Source organism: Amblyraja radiata, chromosome 1, assembly GCF_010909765.2.
Source record: "Amblyraja radiata isolate CabotCenter1 chromosome 1, sAmbRad1.1.pri, whole genome shotgun sequence".
Taxonomy (NCBI): Eukaryota; Metazoa; Chordata; class Chondrichthyes; order Rajiformes; family Rajidae; genus Amblyraja; species Amblyraja radiata.
In genome coordinates, this window is record NC_045956.1 from 22,979,007 (window position 1) to 23,000,465 (window position 21,459).

The following is a 21,459-nucleotide window of genomic DNA, read 5'->3' on the forward strand; positions in this document are numbered from 1 at the left end:
ATGCCTTGTGATTTCCTTTGATATTCCATTTTTATCAATTGTCTCCTCATCAAGTTTCAGTTTACTCGTAATCATTCCAAAGATTCTTTGGTGTAATACAGCTTCATTTTATTTATGTCCTTCAATCCTTTGAAGATTTTCTTTTCACCTGACCTAAGGTCTTATTTTTTTTAAATTATTGAACTTCATCTTTCCTAAGATACTACCATTACTTTTGACTCTTCATTATTCTTATATGTTGTAAATCTTGAATTAATTATACTATAGTCACTATGTTTCAACTAGTTTTCATATTGCAATACTTATTTAAATTTAACATTGCTTCTCTCCTAGTTAGTCCAGAGATACATTTATGTAAGCAGCCCTATGTACAGTATACGAAGCATTCACTTTCCAGAACGTATGCATTAACATGAGATAGTTGGAATCACTTCACATGAATGTAAAAAGTAGAACAATCGCCATAAGTGATTTCAACTAAACCCATTTGTAATGCACGCGATCAGAATGGGGCATTCTTTCTTAGATGGCATGCAGATAAGTATTTCTCTAGGCCACAAAATAAAGAAGCACTTTTTGTATTAGTCCCAGTAAATAATTGGAGTATTGTAGGCAGTTTTGGTCTCCCCAATACCAAGGGATGTGGATGCTTTGGAAAGGGTGCAGAGGAGGTTTACCAGCATGATGCCTGGGTTAAAAGGAACTAGCTATAAGGAGATTTTGCAGGGCAGTGAGAGAGGAGGTTATTAAACTGTCTTCAGAGAGAGGAGGAGAACTTCTTCAAGTCTGAAGAAAGGTCTGGACCCAAAACGTTGCCTATTTCCTTCGTTCCATAGATGTTGCCTCACCTGCTGAGTTTCTCCAGCATTTTTGTCTACCTTTAGCTATAAGGAGAGGTTGGACAGACCTAGATTGTTTTCTCTGGAATAGTGAAGATTCAGAGGAAATCTGGTAGAATTATTTAAAGTTATTAGAGGAATTGATCAGTTAGACAGTCATATTCTTTTCTCCCAGAGTGGAATTGTCAAAGACTAGGAGGTGTAGCTTTTAAGTGAGAGGAGGAAAGTTTAAAGGAGATGTGGGAGGCAAGTTTTTTACACAGTGGGTGGTGGGCACTTGGAATGCGTTGCCAGTGGTGGTGGTTGAGGCAGACACGATTGTGACATTTTTGCATGGGCACGTGGACATGCATGGGTGTTGGGATATGGATTACGTGCAGGCAGATGTCTACGTATCATGTTCTCTTTTTTTTAGCACATGATAAAGGAAATAGTCTGAAGAATATTGCCCATGAGAAATCCTTAAACTTCATTGGAAGATCTTATAGTAAAATTCTATCAACAATATTCTTTTGAATGCTTTACCACAGTTTCAGATGTCTATTAGAAAAGGATTTGTGAACTATTCCAGGGAACTTCCTGGTCATGACTGCACAAAATGTATTTAATCCCAATCCAATAGATTTGCTCACTAAATGCACTTTAATTGCTCTCTCTCAATTAAGTATGCTTTTTGTTCCACTGTTCCACAATCCTGATCAGAAGCACCTCATGACTCCGCTTCATGTCTGCTTTACACTTACCCAATTTTGTTTTAGTTTAGTTTAGTTTAAAGATACAGCACAGAAACAGGCCCTTCGGCCCATCGGGTCTGTGCCGACCAGCGATCTCCGCACATTAACACTATCCTACACTCACTATGGACAATTTTTACATTTACCAAGCCAATTACCCTACAAGCCTGGATGTCTGGAATGTCGGAGGAAACCGAAAATCTTGGAGAAAGCCCACGCAGGTCATGGGGAGAACCTACAAACTCCGTACAGACAGCACTCGTAGTCGGGATCGAACCCGGGTCTCCGGCACTGCATTCGCTGTAAAGCAGCAACTCTGCCCCTGCGCCACCGTGACTGTCCCAACTGTTCTATAAACGCAGTTCCTTTGTCTTGTGCTGAAGATGTTTCACTTCTCCCTTTTGCTATCCTTATGTTCCAACACTCCTTTTCCATATGTTGGTGATGATAATCCAGAAACCTCTCGCTCTCTGTAATTCCACAGAGACGGATGAATTACCGATGGAACCAGAAATTCGGATATTTGCTTTTTCTGTTCTGGATTCAATAAGTGATAGATCTCTTCTAAGGAGGGCTCCCGACACTGATACCTTCAGAGTCTAACAAAAAAGACCCAAACTCTTGTTAGAGCATCAGGCTAGCCACCATTCACACGGATAGAAATAGATAAAACCCCACTAAAGAAGGGTCTCGTCCAGAAACGTCACCCATTCCTTCTCTCCAGAGATGCTGCCTGTCCTGTTTGAGTTGCTCCAGACTTTTGTGTCTATCTAAAATCTTTGATATATCTGTACCTGTGTGCAGAAGACACAAAGGCCTAATATTTGATGAGGCTAAAATCATCACTGGCCTCCACCAACTCAAGAACAATTTACGCAAGGTCAGTGCAAATTCCAATTTTATTGTTCTGGGCAAGAAAGTGCTCGAGTGTATGGACTTAGTCCACTTTGATTCTGTTTTGATTGTAGTTTTGTGTAGAACTTGTGAACTTGGGACACCAATGGGAAACCCATACATGGAACTTTGAATAAAGCAAGGAAGGCTCAGGGATACAGCAACTGAAATAAATAATAGAAACAAAATAGTGATATAGGAGTCAGGAAAGGTTACAATGGAAGTCAAAATGTTAGACGCTGAGCTGAGAAATGGGATTGCGCACTGGAAAGCACTCTTTTAGATTTCACGTGAACCTTGGAAGAGGCTATATTCATATATTGGTTTATCAGTAACTTTAATCTACACATTGATTGAATTAATCATACTGACGAGGGAACTGTGAGAGATGAATTTATGGAGTGTGTCATGAATGGTCTCTTAGAGCACAATGCTATATAACCAATCCGGAACCAGTCTTCTTTATATCTGGTGATATGTAATGTGACAGGATTAATGAAAGATGTTGTAATAATGGATCTCTGGGGAATATTGATCGTGATATGGTAGAACTGGATTTATGATAGAGGCGGCACGGTGGCGCAGCGATAGAGTTGCTGCCTTACAGCGCTGCAGCGCCGGAGACTCGGTTTCGATCCCGATTACGCGCACCGTTCTTTACAGAGTTTGTATGTTCTCCCCGTGAGCTGCGTGGGTTTTCTCCGAGATCTTCAGTTTCCTCCCAAGCTCCAAAGATTTACAGGTATGTAGGTTAATTGGCTTGGTAAATGCGAAAATTGTCCCTAGTGTGTGTAGGAGAGTGTGCGGGGATCGCCGGTCGACGCGGACCCGGTGGGCCAAAGGGCCTATTTCCGCATTGTATCTCTAAACTAAAGTATATTCTGGATAAAGTTTGAGGGCAAACACCAGGGTACATATGTTCTCAAGTAATGGTAATTACTACAGTGTGAAAGTGGAGTTCTGGGAGAGGACTGGTTAAATTGTTGAGATATGTCAATGCATGAGTTGTAGCAGATATTTAAACAGCTAGTTCTCAGCACTCAACAGAAATTGATCCCAATTAGAAAGAGATATTTCAGAGGAATGATGAACCCTATGTAGGAAATAATAAATCAAAGACAACGGCATATAAAGTGGCAAGGTGGAGTATTAGGCTAGTGGACTGAGAAATTTACAAGAACATGCAGTGAAAAACTAAGAGATTGATGAGGAAGAAGATATTTGTTTTAGAGAGAAAACTGGTAAGTAAAATTAAAACAAACTGTAAGGTGTTCTCTGACTATATTAAGGAGGAGGGGATACCTAAAGTTTGTGATCGTCTAGAGCAGTGGTTCCCAACCTTTTTTAGCTCATGGCCCCCTTGGGATCTTTTAATTTTTCTGTGCCCCCCTCCCCCGACATTATTAGCGGAAAAAAAGTACTTCAATATTATAATACCTTCCATAAAAATATCAGTGTCTATTAATTGCACATATATTCTCATTTATTCTATTCCACAAACATCAAAAAAATTTCAACTACATAGATTTAAATTTATTAGAACTGAAATTTAGGAGGCAACAGGGTGATAGCTCTGTGGCCCCCTTCATTGAACCTGTGGCCCCCTAAATCCCCCAAAATTTCTGTGGCCCCCCTGAAATTTGCCATGGCCCCTTTGAGGCCATATGGCCCCAGGTTGGGAATCACTGGTCCAGAGAAGAAAACTTGGGGAAAATGTAAAATAAGTAAACGGCAGATAAATTAAATCAATACGTTGCATTGATCTCAAAGATCTCAAATAGGCTATTTCAAACATAATGGAAGAACTGGTAACAATGGGGATGACGTTAAACTAACAGGATTGAAGGCAGACAAATTGTTAGATCAAAAGTTTTTATAGGCTGAAACAGGCTGCAGAGATGAGGCCCTTGGCTGAAATTTTCCAAAACACACTTGTGTTAGGGGGAGGTACCAGCTGATTGAAAAAGAACACACATGTGAGTCCATTGTTCAAGAAGGAAGGAAAAAATATATTTTTTAAAGGGTAAGCCTATAACTTAACATCTGTTGCTGGCAGACGGCTAGAGAATATAATCAGGAAAGAAATAAAAATAGTCAATCAGAAAAGTTAAAATATAATCAATCCGTCAACATCATTTTATGAAAGGTAAATTTGCTGGAGTTCTTAGAGGATGTTACAAGCAGAGGTGATAGAGGAAAACCTGTAGATACTGTGTATTTGAATTATCAGAAGGTATTTAATAAGGAATCACACAAAAGACTGCTGCACAAGATTGTGTACTGTGATATTGGGGAAGTTATTTGCATGGATGGAAGATTGGGTATCAAATGGAAAACAGAGAATTGGAATAAATAGTAAGATTAAATGAGAACTTACCAGTTTGAAGTTTGATCTGTATTTTATGAGGAGTTACGATGAGGGACACAATAATTGAAATAAACATAGTAAAGAAAAGGCAAACTTAAACACCAGTTGATCTCTATAATTGAAGGTGGGAGCGGAGGGCACGTAATCCCTCTTCGTAACTCCTCATAAAATACAGATCAAACTTCGAACTGGTAAGTTCTCGTTTAATCTAACTATTTTACTTCGGAGTCACGTGAGTGACTACGTGAAGATTTTAAAGCTCTGTGATTTCAAAACGTGTAACAGTTCATACTTCACTCACTGCCGAAGTTATTCGAGGGAGGAAGTATGTTATCGTAATCAACCATGAATCTGTTTGTAAAAACAATAATGGTGTTTATTAAACAATAACAAAAAACAAAATTGCTCCCCCGGGCTTAAATTATATATTTGCAGATCCTAATATTTTTTCTGCAAACGATGCAAGTTCTGCCAACGGCTTGTTATAAAAAGTTTGAAACGTTTTTTCCCCAGACCACCCCGCTGTAGCCAGGATGGGCACGTCCATCCTCTTAGCCGCCGACGTGGATGCTGCCTTGGTGGAGTGAGATTTATACACGTTAGTATTTACACCAGCGGCTTTCAGCACCTGCTTGAGCCATCTTGAAATAGTTTGGCTCGTCACCCGACCATGAGGTTTCTTGTGGCTGACCCATAAGGCTTTTTCTCTCCCTCGGGGATTTCTTGTTGTGTCAATATAGTTCAATAAGTGGGCCATGACACATAACCGTGGTTCAGGTGGGTAAGTCTGGAATTCCATGATTGGGCTTGATGTTCCTGGCCTGCTCTGTTTGACCAGCCCCTGGATGGTAAATGAGACACGGTCTGGTGTTACAACCATGTTATCCAATTGTAGTAGATGGAGGAACTGGACTCTTTGTGCTGAGACAAGTGCCATCAGCATGACCGTCTTCAGGGTTAATTGTTCCAGGGTGAGGGACCTGGCTGGTGACCATCCCCTAAGGTATGTCAGGATCACACTGACATCCCAGATTTGGGTATACCTAGGTCTGGGGGGATTAGAGTTAAATATGCCTCTCATGAGCTTGATCACCAGCGGGTGGGACCCCATGGCCTGTTGTCCTGGTGCCTGAACCTGACAGAGCACTTCTGGCTGTATTAATGGCGCTGTAGCTGAGTCCTTCATTGTGGTGAAGGCCTGCCAGGAACTCCAGTACATTGGTTACAGTTGTAGTTGAATATGTGGTTCCTGTGTTCGAACAGTATCTTTCCCACTTCTTGATGTTTGACAAGTATTGTTTCCTTGTGGATATGCGGTGGGATGCTGTCATCGTGTTGATAGTGTTGTCTGACAATCCCAGGCCCAGCAGAGGCCTTTTCAAAATCTGCAACCCAGGAGTTTAATTTTATCATGGCATGGGTGGCTTATGCCTGATACCGGGTGAGTTAACAAATCTGGGCTACTGGGAAAAGTCATTGGGGTCTCGACGACCATGTCGAGGACCACTGGGAACCATGGCTGTGTAGGCCAGTCGGGTACTATCAAAATACCTGAAGCAGAGTCCATCTGTATTTTGCGTAGTACCCGACTGATGAGGCAGAAGGGAGGAAAGGCATAAAAGAAGAATTTTCCCCAGTCCAGCGTGAACGCATCTATCGCTGCTGCCTCAGGGTCTGGTTCCCAAGCGACATACATTGGAACCTGGTGATTTAGTCTGGATGCAAACCGATCGATATCTGGCGTGCCATATTGCTTTGTAATTTTAGCAAATGCTTTGGGATTTAACATCCATTCGGTGTTATCATTGAATTTGCGTGACCTGGTGTCTGCCACTGTATTTAGCTTACCTGGTAGATAAGTTGCTGATAGCCAAATATGTCTGTCGACACACCATTGCCAGATTGTGTTGACCAAATTATCACATGATATCGATTTTATACCGCTCATATGGTTAATATAGGCCACCACCGTGGTATTATCTATTTGTAAACGAACATGCAAGTGATGACTCTAGATTAGTCTTGAGCCCTCATGAGACTCTGATGACTCTTGAGCACTGGCATCTGTTTGAATAATTAACGTTGGGTTAATGATGACGATAGGGCTGGAACTATGCCAAACATTCCCTACCCACCACTGTAGCTCTGATATTGCTTCAATGGGTAATTTCATGACTCGGTCAAAGTAACCTGCATGTCGTTTTAATGCCTGCACTTTTGCTCTTTGTAAGTTTTGATAGTGCAGAGGTCCAAATTGTGTAGCTGGAAATGCTGCTACCATTTTTCCAATTACTCTTGCCACTTGTCGAATGGTTGGTCGATCGTTGACCATTAAATTGTTACATGTTTGTGCCAATTCTGCTGCTTTCTCTTTTGGCAAGGTTACAGACATGTGGACTGAGTTAATTGTGAATCCCAGGTAGTCCATGGTTGTGGATGGCGTCAACTTAGATTTATCTGGATGTAAGACAAATCTCAAGGTTTCAAACAATTGTTTGGTAGCTGACACAGCAGATATAGCCAATTCCATGGTTTTGCCTACTATTAAGATATCATCAAGATATGCCATGACAATATGTTTCTGTTTTCTTAATATTGCCAAGGCTGGTTTTAATATCTTGGTGAATAATCTTGGGGCTGATGTTAAACCATTAGGCAATGCTTTAAACTGTCATAGTTGCCCCATCCAGGTAAATTTCAGGTATCTGTGATGATCCTTTTGAATGGGTACTGAATAGAAAGCATCTTTAAGGTCGATGCTTGCCATGAAGTATCCTTTGGAAATCAGTTGTTTGGCAGTTACAAACGTTTCCATTTTGAAATGTATATACTTAACAAACATATTTAGTGAAGTTAAGTCAATGATGATGCGACGTCCACCATCTTTTTTGGTTTAAGTGAATATATTTGATACAAATTCCAAGGGTTCATGTTTGTTTTTTTCAATGATACCCTTTGTGAGTAGCCTCACCAGTTCTTCTTGACCCTCTAGTTTTTCTTTAACTGAGAGGGTAAAGACCCTTGGGGTGTATGCTGAACTGGTGGCATGTTTTCTTGAACAAATTCTATTTTGTATCCACGAATGCTGTTGAGTATATATTTATCATTCGTGATAGACCTCCATGCTTCCACAAACAGTTGTAATCTCCCCCTGTTAGTATAGATCCCCCACTTTTTATATGCTGGTAGGAACCAGACCCACCTACCTCCATGGTTACAGGTGTTTCTTCTGTTTCTTCGTTGGACGTTGTGTTGTCTGATGTGCTGCTGGTTGGGGGTGGCACATTTTCCATGGGGTCCGCTCTGGGCCCTGGCCTAAAAAAGGCTTTCGTGGATAATGTGTGACCCCGAGCTTTCACCAGTCCCATGAGGCTGACGTCGACTGGTGGACGCGGTGGGGTACTGCCGCTTGGGTTTTGTGGGTCTGCTCGTTCCCGGGCCTGCCCTCATGCGGCCAAATGTTTTGGACTCTTCTTCCAGGACCTTCATTTTTTTAGAGAGCTCCTTACCGAAGAGCAGGATTGGTGGCTCTGAGGCCAGTGTTTTGCACAACCCTGCGAATTTCGGGTTGAGGGCAGGTCTTATTATCTCCTTACGGAGGTTGTTGTCCTCGAATTGGGTGTTACACAGCAGAGCTAATGTATCTTGCTTGTTTGTGGTCATTTCCACCCCATCCACGGAACGAGCATAAGAAGTGATGGCTGACGTCAGGAACCTGAGAATCCGCTGTTACTTTAATTCTTGGTTGCGGATGTTCTGCCCAACGTGCCCCCAGATATGGCTGTTGACGGCCTGCACGTTGAGCGAGGCGCAATTTTCTGGGGCCGAATACAGCTCTAGTGCCTCATTGACTACCTGCTCTTGTAGGGGTTTGAAGGACAGGTAGTCTATGCTGGCCGCCAGTTTTGGCTCTTTTTTTAAAAAAAATTTAATTTATTTATTTATTTTTTATTAGAAGTACAGTAAATTACAGTAATACACAGCACATATATCTTATTACGTTTGTTGTACCACTTCATTTTTCGAGCTTTAAAAAAGGTAGAAATAAAAGAAGTAAGGAAAGTGAGCAAGAATCGTGAAGGTGCAGGAAAGTGTTGGGAAAAGAAAGCCCCTTAGGGAAGAAGTTTGAGAAGGAAGTAAAGAAAGGAAATAAGACCCTAGAAAGAAAAGAAAAAAAAGGAAAAACAATCGCTCTATTGTAACACAAAACTCCGCAAAAAAGGATATACCAACCGTGTTTTTTTAAAATTTATTTTATACCAGATCCTGGTACCATTTATATTTTAAATTACTATTGCACCTTATGCTTGTAATAGTTCCATAAATGCAGACCACGTCTTTTGGAAGTGGTCTGCTTTGCCTGCTAGGAGGAGTCTCATCTCTTCCAAGTGTAGTGTTTCGAACATGTTTGAAATCCACATTTTTATTGTTGGTATTGGAGCATTTTTCCAAAATTTGAGTATAAGCTTTTTTCCCATTATTAGCCCGTAATTAAGTAAGTTCTTTTGAAACACGTTTAATTCGGGGTTACCTTCTGATATTCCAAAAATGATCCATTCTGCTTTTGGTACAAGTTTTATTTTAAATAATTTTGTGAAGATTTCAAATATTTAGTTCCAGAATTTTTGGATTTTTATACAAAAAACAAAAGAGTGCGCTATGGTAGCTTCTTGTGACTGACATTTATCACAAATGGGTGAGACGTTGGGGAAAAGTTTATTTATTTTAGTTTTTGAATAATATAGTCTATGTAATGTTTTATATTGAATTAGAGTATGTCGTACGTTGATCGAGCATTTATGCACATATAGTAAGTGTTTTGGCTCTAATGGTCGTCCTGCTCGTGGAGCTGCCACGTAGCAGTTGACCACACCCAGCAGCTCTTCCTGGTCCTGTACCCCAAGCGTACTCCCGCCACCTTCGGCCAGTGACCCCTCTTCTTGACCAGCCCAGCCCTGGTCGCCAACGCTGCCCTCGGCTGAAGGGGAAGCAATGGCCAGTGCCTTGTGGCGGGAGTGCCTGAACTCCCTTGGCGAGACTGCTCCAGCTCCCGAAGCAAGTCTCACTGGAGCATTTGCTCCATGAGCCACTCCATGCGGCTCATGCGGCTGTCTCTGCCGCTCTCGGGCGGTGAGACGTCCTCGTCGGAGGTGTCGGACACTACCGGCCGGTTTGTCTTCCGTGTTGATTTACTTTCAGCCCGCTGCTCAGGCTGCGCTAGCGGGACTGGGCTCGGCTCGGTGTCAGGAATAGCGGACCGCAGGGTGTGCGGTCCTGCCGCCTCTCGCCCCCCACTGATGGAACGCTCCTCTGTTGGAGTCGAACGGGGGGCGGTCTTTTTTGCTTGCCTTGTTTTGCTCATGTTTCCAGTTGTCTCGACCTGGTGAGACAAAGCAAAGCAACTTTTTTCGAAATACAACCTCAGAATAAACTTACCTGACGGTCCGTCTTTTTTAAGCTGTAGCGGGAGCGCCCTGTACTCCCGTTCGTCGCTGTTGCACAGCGTGAACGCTCATGTCGCGCATGCGTGCTGGACGGGTTCTTCACGTAGTCACTTACGTGACTCCGAAGTAAAATTGGTATTTTTCAAGCTGGAATGATAAAACTGGTGGAGTCCCATTTGTCAGTTCTTGGTCATCAAATGATTTAATATTTATATTATTGATTCGGAGGACAAGGCAGAATGTAAAGTGCTCAAATTTGCTGATGACAAACAATTAGGTAAGAGTCTCGTTGAGATGAGGATATTTGGACAGGATGAATATAGTTTGAGTGAATAGGTGAAAACATGATATATGGATTTAACGTGGGAAAGTGTGAAGTCATGCACTTCAATGAGAGAAATCCAAAGGCAGACCATTACCTGAAAGGAGAAAGACTGCAGATGCATGACGTTCAGAAGGACCTGGACATTCTTGGGCAAAAAAAAAGCAAATTAGTTAGCAGTCAGGTGAAGCAAGTGGTGAGGAAGACATGTAGCAGATTGCCCTTTATTACAAAAGAGGTTGAGGTTTAGAAATAGGGAAGTATTATCACATTGTACTTGTGAGGTCACGTCTTGAGTACTGTGCACAGATTTGGTCCCCTTATTTCAGAATGGATAAACTGGCATTGGAGGCAGTCGAAAAAGATTGCCATGGAACAGCACAACACAGGAGTAGGCCCTTCGGCCCACAATGTCTGTGCCGAACATGATGCCAAGAAAACTCTTATCTACCATTTTTTTCATATGGCTATATGGTAATTTGCATATCACTGTACCTTAATTGGTACATGTGACAACGAAAAACCTTTGAAACATTTGAAACATTATCCATATCCCACCATACCATGGAGATACATGAGCCTATCCAAAAGCTTTTAAAATTCCACTCTATGCCTGCCTCACCACCATCCCTGGTAGAGCATTCCAGGGTGAGGTATCACTGGAATTCAGAACCTTGGAGGATTGATGAAGCTCGGATCATTTGAGGTATTTAAAGAGTAGACAAACTTGTGAAATATCATAGAACTGAGAGCTACAGGGAACTTACAAAGAAATGGAGATGAGGCTTGGGTTAAGATTGACTATGATCAAATTGAATAGTGGGGAAGGCTTGAGAGGCCGAATGGCCTTCTCCCGCTCCTACTTTATTGTGCATAGAATTGGGTCTCAAATAAAGAATGAATCAAGGAGAAAAGGAATATTTTCTGAATATTTAAGTTCTAGGAGGTGTTTTGTGTAGTTTCCAATGATTTGGTAATGTTATTTGAGGCCAGAGAAAGTACTAATGTCAAGAAAATAGAATGAGTAGGTCCATCAAGCGTGAGAAACATAAGGTGGTAAAGTGTTGGAAGCTGTTTCTGAAGAATTCAAATAACCAAAATTTGATTTGGCTTGTGAAAGTTTACAGAGGAACAAGGTCTTGCCATTTGCTTTAAGAAAGAACTGAAGATTTTGTGTCTTAACTTGAGAGTTAATCATCAGTTTTTGCTTATTTTACCATCATGTTATAGGAAAGATGTTGTCAAACTGGAAAGGGTACAGAGAAGATTTACGAGGATGTCGCCAGGGCTAATAGAGGTTGAGTTGGCTGGGACTCTATTCCTTGGAGCACAGGAGGATGAGGGGTGATCTTATTGAGGTGCATAAATCAGGTAGATGCACAGAGTCTCTTGCCCAGAGTAGGTGAATTGAGGACCAGAGCGCATCGGTTTAAGGTGAAGGGGAAAAGATTTAATAGGAATCTGAGGGGTAACTTTTTCACACAAAGGGTGATGGGTGTATGGAACAAGCTGCCAGAGGAGATAGTTGAGGCAGGGACTATACCAATATTTAAGCAACAGTTAGACAGGTACATGGATAGGACAGGTTTGGAGGGATATGGACCAAATGCAGGCAGGTGAGACTAGTGTAGCTGGGACATGGTGGCCGGTGTGGGCAAGTTGGGCCAAAGAGCCTGTTTCCACACTGTACCACTCTATGACTCTATGCATTTTCCCTCAAGTCAGAAGATTATGGATTCAAATCACACTCTTAAGGATTTGGGATATATTTGGATCTAACCATTCTGAGGAAGTGTTCAACAGTCCGATGTACCCTTTTTTGTATAAACCAGCCTTTTCCATTGTCATGTGGATGAAATATGTACTTTGGCACTTTTTAAAGAGGAGCAATGTTCTTCCACATGGTCTCATTAACATTTATCCTTCATACAAAGACCGACTGACTACTCTTTGTGAGACCTTGCTCAGCACAAATTGGCTATTGTGCTACTTCTCTTGTAGCAGTGTTTACCCATTACCAACTGGTTCATTTCATGGATTCTGTCCATTCACATACTTTACACCCTCCACAGTCAACCACGATAGCTTTATAAGGCATTCAATATTACTTGTATTGATACTGACTGCAATTGCATTTGATGATCCCTTATTTTAACTGTTAAAAAGTGCAACATTCAGAATCCTTCTTGCGGCCTAATTTCTAATAAAAGCAATGATGCCTAAAACATAGCTGAAACCAAATGAAGTCATCAGCTCTTATCTGTTATCTGCAATATAGTTGGCAAATAAAAATACTTTTTGGCACTGCACTTTTATCTTAGCTGCTATCGTATCTTTTCAAGGTCATCGAAATTATTTTGAAAAAAGAGAGAAATTGTCCATCTTCATTTTGTTAAAAACAGGAGCAGATATTGAAATATAATTGATACGCAAGGAAATATTTTAATAATCAGAAATCTACAACCTCTTTCATTTCATAGATCCAAAATGAGCAAGCAATCCTGGTTGAGGGAAATTACCAAGAAAATTGGGGTGCCAGTTAAATCATGGAGGAGTATCTCAGCTGCTGTTTCCTGATGTCCAAAAGAAAAGGTTTAAAGTTCAATCAATATATTTTCTGTTGCACAATACCACCACAAAACTTCCCGAACGAATTAAGAGTATTATAAAACAGAAATGTGATCATATTTGACCTGGAGCCCTTCAATTTTATTCAATGTTTGCTCTTCTGGGTGAGATGCTAACTGCATTTCGTTGTCTCTGTACTGTACACTGCACAATGACAATAAAGATTGAATCTGAATCTGAATCTAAATTTGCACCAATGACTCAAGTGCAGTTTCCCAAGCAACAACAGGAGATGCACCACCTATTTTTTCCCTTATCCCCTCCCACCATCCAGAGATCCAAACAGACTTACAACGTGAAGCGGCAGTTCCATTGTCCCAATCAAGTGTACTCCAATGTTCACAATATGGTGTTTTGCACATTGAAAAACTAACCACTTTATAAAATGCCTTCATTCAGTCTAAAAAGGTGACTTGGGTGGCCCAGTTGCCTGTTATTTTAATTCTTCAACCCACTCCTATTCTGACTTTTATGTTTTTTTGATCCCCGGCACAAAGTCCAATTCAAGTTTAAGTTAAGGAGCGGAATATCATTGTCCATCTAGACACATTGCAGCTCTTGGGTTCAATATTGAAAATAATAGTTTCAGGTAACTACCTTTTCTTCACGCATTCGCTTTCTGCCGATGCTACGTAATCTACTGGGAATTTCCAGCACTTTCTTTTGTGACGCCACCACTTGCTGTGCTCAGCATCTTAGCCTCCGTCTTGCTCTATTGGCTCTCTTCTCTCAGTACCATTATACATTCATTAAGTAGATGGCACCACCTTTTGTGCCAGCTTGACAACCAGGCTTGCCCTTTATTCTCTCTGCCCCTCCCTTTGGCAACATGTTTACTCACTTTTCTAGTTCTGATGGGCAATTGACGTGACAATTTAATCCATTTCTCTCTTCACAGATTCTACCTGATCTGCTGAGTATTTTCATCATTTTTCGTTGTTATTTTCAATGATCATAAATTTGACCAATATTTTTTTTAAGTAACGGAGAGGGAGGAATAATCTTTTAGGGAATTTCAGGTTAATTGATCACATTAAATCACCCCTAGTTTGTGGGTGAGTGGTAGGATCTGGCGAAATTTGATGGGAATGTAGGGAGAATAACTTGCAGGAAACATTAAGAGGAGAATGGGATTGCCCTGTGAACCAACATAGGCTCAACAGGCCGGATGCGCCTGTTCTATGCCATAAGAAAATTCAGGCAAAAATGGGCAACTACTATGTCTGCTGGGAATCAGAAATAAAATTAAAAATTGCGAGGATTACATCTTGGGTCGCCTCAAAGAAGAGAAAAACATTGTTATTGGTTCATATTGATGACCTTTCACCTGTACTGGATGAGAGAGAAACACAAATGCTTTCTGATGCGGAGAAAGGGATGAGAAGATAAAGTAAGAGGGAGAGTCTGTGATAGAGTGCTAGCTGGAGGTCGTCACCACCTCTGTTCAGAGTGGTTAAACTTTGGACACAGTAGTGCCAAGTTCCATCTGTTGCCATATCAAGCATTCACATGCCACCTTTGTATGATGTACCTGTCCTGCTGGAAGTGCAAATAAGGTTGAAATATATATTAATGTGTGCTTTAGAGTCATGGTAGGTAAGCAAATATAACTTGGGGTATTTGAGGATAATTGCTAGAGATCGGTGCTTGTGAAGTTCTTTTAAATGTGGTGCGTTGAGCAGGGTTGGTATTGGTACTCGTATTGATGCATTATTGTCACGTGTACTAAGATGCAGTGGAAAATGTTGATTTGCATCCTATACAGTCAAGTCATACAACACATGACTACAATCAAACCTTGCACAAGTGCAACAGGTAGTGTAAAGTGAAAAATAACCAGAGTGCAGAATGTACAGCATTACAGTGTTACTCCAGAGAAATTGCAGATAGAAAAAAAGTACAAAGGCCATAAGATAATAGGTTGGGAGATTGATGACTACACCCTTAGCTTTTGAAAGGTCCATATGACTTTAATCATATGTAAGAACTCTTTAAATCTCTTCCACCACTAAGGCCAGTGATGAGGCAATACCACTGGTATTTCCCTCGTGTTCCACCACCTCCCTGTGCCTCTGCGTGGAAGACCGACTGAGCCCAAGAGGTTTGTGGACATTTCTCTGAGTGAAATATTCCACCTGGAAGCTGAGGCCTGTATTAGTGAATTGGTTGCTTGCTCATGGACCTGTGTGGCCATCCCTCTCTCCAGAACTCACCAAGATGTACAATGACATCAGTACAGTTTCAAGATTCAAGATACATTTATTCGTCACATGTGCCAGATGGCACAGTGAAATGAAATTCCCACACAGCCATACAATAAAAATAAAGAACACAACACACTATAGAATTTGACATAAAACATCCCCACACAGCAGAATCAAAGTTTCCCACTGTGTGGGAAGGCACCAAAGTCAGTCTCTTCCTCCACTGTTCCTCGTGGTCAGGGCCTCCCCAAGCCCTCCGCAGTTGCAGCTACGGGTGGCCCGATGTCCAGGACCGCTCGCCGGGGTGATACAAGTCCGACGTCGGGGCTGCGGGATGTCTTCATCGGCGTGGACACCAGAGTCAGCCCCCTCCTACCGGAGTCGGCGGCTTCCAAAGTCCGCAGGCCGCACCGGGTGGAGACTGCTGCTGCAGACCCTCTGCAAGGCGCCCCAGGAATCCACGATGTTGTTCAGCGCCGCCCGCGTTGGAAGCTCTCCGCACCAGAGCTCCACGATGTTGGAGCAGCGGCCCAACGCTCCGGAGCTCCAAACGGCGACCCAGGTAGGCATCGCCCGCTCCGCGGTGACTGCAGCGCTGCGCCGCCGCTGTAGCAGCCCCGGTCCGGTTCCCGGCAGGAAAGGCCGCTCCGATCCAGCTGGTAGGCCGCGAGGTGGGGGGCGAGGACGCGACTCTGAGAAATAGTCGCGTCCCCGCCAGGAAGAGACTGGGAAACGGTTTCCCCCTTACCCTGCCCCCCTCCCCCACATAGAAAAGTAAAAGTTTCCCCCTAAAACAGACTTTGGACTAAAAGATAGAAATGACAGACAGGCTGTTGGCAGAGGCTGCTGCCAGTGCAGCGCCCCTAGAGGTTTAGTTTATTGTCACGTGTACCGAGGTACAGTGAAAGGCTATTGTCGCGCGCTAACCAGTCAGCAGAAAGACAATTCATGTTTACAATAGATCCATTTATAGTGTATAGATACATGATAAGAGAATAGCGATTAGTGCAAGGTAAAGCCAGCAAAGTCCGATCAAGAATAGTCTGTGTGTCACCAAAGAGGTAGATAGTAGTTCAGGACTGCTCTCTGGTTGTTGGTAGGATGATTCAGTTGCCTGATAACAGCTGGGAAGAAAATGTCCCTATATCTGGTGGATAAAAATGCTGGTGAGACTCAGCAGGTGAGGCAGCATCAATGGAGCAAATGAATAGGTGTTGCTTCGGGTTGAGACCCTTCTTCAGTCTGAAGCTCCATAGATGTAGTGATTATACTCCCTCACCTCCCTTATAAGTGTTGCAGATCGTTTGGGGGAAGATTCCACGATTGGATGAGGCGAATACACAAAAACTCTGCAGTAATTGAAATGGTTCCCAACACTGCATTATTTAGTTTTTAAGCATGATCTACAGAGTAGATTGCACAAGCAAATAAATAACAAACCAATTCTCAATGTACATGCCTTGATGTGAGATAAACAATGACGTTCCTGGATGGGTAAGCATAGTTGATTTTGTAGGTCGTATACACTCAAGGCTAGACAGCAGCATCATGTCATAATCTTTATAACCCAGAAACTCAACGCTAATGAAAAATCCACACTGTACAAGACAAAGAAATGCTTATTCAAGGAGTGAATATTTAGGGATGTGTGCAGAGAGTCTGGATGTCTTTATCTTGTAAAGTGTTTTTAGTGTTTAGTGTTATTGGAGCTCTGGGCAACTGAGATTATTATATCATGCTGTTGGCTGGTGCTTTGTCAATGGAGAATAGGCTTTGGTGTGCCCAGAGGTGAATCACTTGCTGGAGAATACCCAACTAGTTCATGTAGCTGCAGCATGGATTTGGCTGGTTCACTCATAACAACACAAGAAAATCAAGACCAGGAGGAGGCTTCAACTGGCTTCAACTCCTCATCTGTGCCAGACTTCCATTCCTTGTTCTTTCAAATATGTATTTATCTCTAATTTACATATATATTGCATGATATGGGTTCCATCACCCTCTGGGGAAGAGGATTTCTAAGATCCTCCACCCAAGGGATTTCTGCACAATTTAGCTTTAATTGACCAAATACTTTACTTTGTAGCTTTGTCCCATTACTCATTACTCTCCCACTGGTGAGAACATCACAACATCTACCTCAGGATCTTATCATTGGAATAAGGTCACCCCCTCATTCTCCAATGAATACAGACCAAAGCAGTCTAACTTGGCCTAGTGGGACAACCCTCTCGTCCAGGAATCAGCCTGGTGAATCTCCCTTGGACTGCCTCCAGCACTTTTTTTAGGTAAGACTAACAAAACGATGCACAAGTGTCCCAGAATGGCTTTGCCAACATCCTGTACAACTGCAACAGAAATGCCCCATTCTTAAACACTAACCCTTTTGCCATGAAGGCCAAAATACCATTTTCCTACTTAATGTGTGCTATTACAAAGTGGTCAGCCAATATTGGATGGAACAAAATGTTCTCCCCAATGAGCTCAGTGCTTTCTATACATGCTTTAAACAGAAGGTTATCATCTGCTTCATTTGAGTATGCCTGTATCATGTGTCACTGCGGCAGATGTAAGATTGGCCTTCCAGAGAGTCAATCTGCTGGAATTTAGGAAAGCTCAATTTAATGAAACCTAGTCAACATGTTTTTGTGGTACAAGTCCATGGCTGCCCTTCAGGACGTGCGGATCAGCTGGCAAAAATATTCACAGACATTTTTAACCTCTCACTACTCCATTCTGAGGTCTCCACCTTCTCTAGGCTGAAGTCAGTATGGTTTTGTAAAGGGGAGGTCTTGCTTGACAAATTTGTTGGAATTCTTTGAAGAAGTAAATAGCAGGACAGACAAAGGAGAGTCAGTAGATGTTGTTTACTTAGATTTTCAGAAAACCTTTGATAAGGTGCCAAGCTCACGTCAGGCTGTTAGTGAAGATTAGAGCCCAATGTATCAAAGGGCAGATACTAGCATGGATAGCAAGTTGGCTGGAAAGCAGAAGACAAAGAGTAGCAATAAAGGAGGCTTTTTCTGGTTGGCTCCAGTAACTAGTGGAGTTCCACAAGGTTCGGTGATGGGCAGTGCCGGATTTACGTATAAGCTAAACAAGCTATAGCTTAGGGCCCCCACTTTCTAGGGGGCCCCCCAAAAAAATTGATGGGCCTCGATGTCTAGGGGGGCCTCCGGCCAAGGCAGACCACCTACCGTTCAACTCTGGGCGGCCCCCCTCTCTCTCTCCATCTCCCCCCGCTATCCGTGTCCGGGCCGCCGGGCTCCGCTCGCTCCTCATCCGCCGGCACGGCAGGCCGCCTTGCACATGCGCACAACCACGGCCAGCACATCATCGGCCGCCCTGTGCATGCGCACTGCAACGGCAACTGGTCGGCGCTGGGCACTTTCTCCCTCGCTTTGAATTGTGGGAGATTTGGCCGCCATGGCTGTCCGGTCGTTGGGGGCCTCACAAGTGGAACAGCTTAGGGCCTCTCTTCATCTAAATCCGGCACTGGTGATGGGGCCGCTACTCTTCAAGTTGTATATTAATGATTTGGATGAGGGGATTGAAGGCTTTGTGGCCAAGTTTGCAGATGATATGAAAATAGGTGGAGAGGCAGATAGTGTGGAGAAAGCAGGGACTCTGCAGATGTGGCTTTACCAACATCCTGTACAACAGCAACAGAAACGCCCCATTCTTAAACACCAACCCATTTGCCATGAAGGCCAAAATGCCATTTACCTACTTAATATTGTGTGCTATCATGGGCTACAAAATGTAGCCTGTGATAGCCAGTATTGGTGGGAACAATGCTTTTTATACTTTCAATCCTTGCTTACACTCTTCCCTCAAAAAGTCAGGCTCTTAGTTAATGTACCTGCCTCTTATGCCACACTTTGTCAGTTGTACTTAGGAAATCTAAACAGTACATCTCTACGTTCCCTTCTATCGATTCTCCCTCCGACATCCTCAAGAAAAAAATTGAGTGCATTAGTCAAATAAAATTTATATTTAGGTTTCCTAAGTGATTAATTATTTCCTCTTTGATTATTGACTCTCTCAACTAGGATCATCCTTGCCTAACAATTGTCCACTGTAAATGCCCATTACTACTTATCAGTCCTTTCTATGAATCTTGCAATCTGATTATATGTTATGGTTCCTTTCTTGAGACGTTTAAAAAAAATGTTTTTTTAGAGATACAGCATAGAGACAGGCCCTTCAGAACGCCGACCAATGATCATCCATACACTAGTTCTATCCTACACGCTAGGTACATACGACCCCACGTGACTGACTAATTAATTTGTCCCCACATGCTGGGCATGATCTGGACATGCCTACGGCCGCAGTCCATAGATCACAAACACACCCTCCCTCTCTGCTCTGGCAGAAAGTCTTGGCCCAGTCCGCTGATGTTTCAGATAAAAACTGTAATTCTTCTTCAATTTTATATAGACTCTCTGGACAACCAGTCACCAGGGGTCACAGTTTAAGGGTAAGGGGGAAATCTTTTAGGACCGAGATGAGGAAAACATTTTTGAGTGGTGAATCTCTGGAATTCTCTGCCACAGAAGGTAGATGAGGCCAGTTCATTGGCTATATTTAAGAGGGAGTTAGATGTGGCCCTTGTGGCTAAAGGAATCAGGGGGTATGGAGAGAAGGCAGGTACAGGATACTGAGTTGGATGATCAGCCATGATCATATTGATGATGGTGCAGGCTCGAAGGGCCGAATGGCCTACTCCTGCACCTATTTTCTATTTTTCTATGTTTATAATGACACTCATGACTTTTCAGGACAAGCTGGGGTCCTGTGTACCAAAAGCTTCCTCAATTTCTGTCTTGATAGGGAATAGAAAGTGAATGGTGAATCCGCTAGGCGCCGGCACCACATGGGGTGCCACAACGAAGACACTGTGCATGTCCACAGTGGCCCTGGTGTTCTCAGCCGCCGAGTACTGCTCCCCGGTCTGGTGCTGTAGCCCTCACGCCAAGAAGCTGGATGCTGCCCTCAACAGCGCCCTGCGGACTGTCTCCGGATGCCTACGATCCACCCCAGTAAACCAACTGCCCGTCCTCGCTGGCATTGCCCCAGCCAACATCAGACGGGAAGCAGCCACACTGGCCCTCTCTCGAAAGGCACAGACCAGTGAATCCCACCTCCTCCATCAGATTGTCACAGAGATACCATGACAAGTGCGCCTCAAGTCACGGCATCCCTTTGCCACGCAAGCCCAAGGGCTGCTCTGCACAACACCGGCTGATGCTTCTAAGGCCGCCTGGGTCAAGACGAGATGGAGAGACCAGTGATGTCAGTGGAACCATCTAGGCTACACCAGTACATCGATGACCCCATGGACGTCCCTGGCCAGGACCTGCCCCGAAAGCAGTGGACAACCCTCAACCGTTTGAGGACAGGCATCGGATGCTATGGCGTAACGATGAAGAGGTGGGGCCTCGTGGACAGCGCCTCCTGCGAGTGTGGGGAACAAACACAGAGAGTGGAGCACATCGTCACCAGTTGCCCCAAACACCGGCCACCGAATGGTGAACGAGGTCTGATTGACCTGGACGATGACACGTTGGCCTGGTTCGCCTCAACCGAGCTGCAGGTCTAAAAGACATGCGACAGAAGAAGAAGTGAATCCACTCAGAAACAAGCACTCAACTGCAAATTTATCAAAGTTAGCATCCATTCCACGTCAGCCACAGCCTGTCCCAAAAAATGGGACAGAAAATACTTTTAATACACTAAAAATATCTTTATAAAATGTCAGGTCTTTGGCAGGAAAATCTTTTTTTAAACAACGATTTCATTATTAAGCACAATCTTGATTTTATTGATTTTAACTGAAACTTGGTTGGACCAAAATAACAGTGCAGCTGTTCATATTGAGTCAACCACTTCCACCTTCAGTTTTATGAGTAAGGCTACAGTGCGTACGAAAGGAGGAAGTGTCGCCATAATGTTTAATGACTTACTCGAATGCAAGCAAATATCTTACGAGAAATGTGTTTCTTTTGAGTATGTGGCTCGTC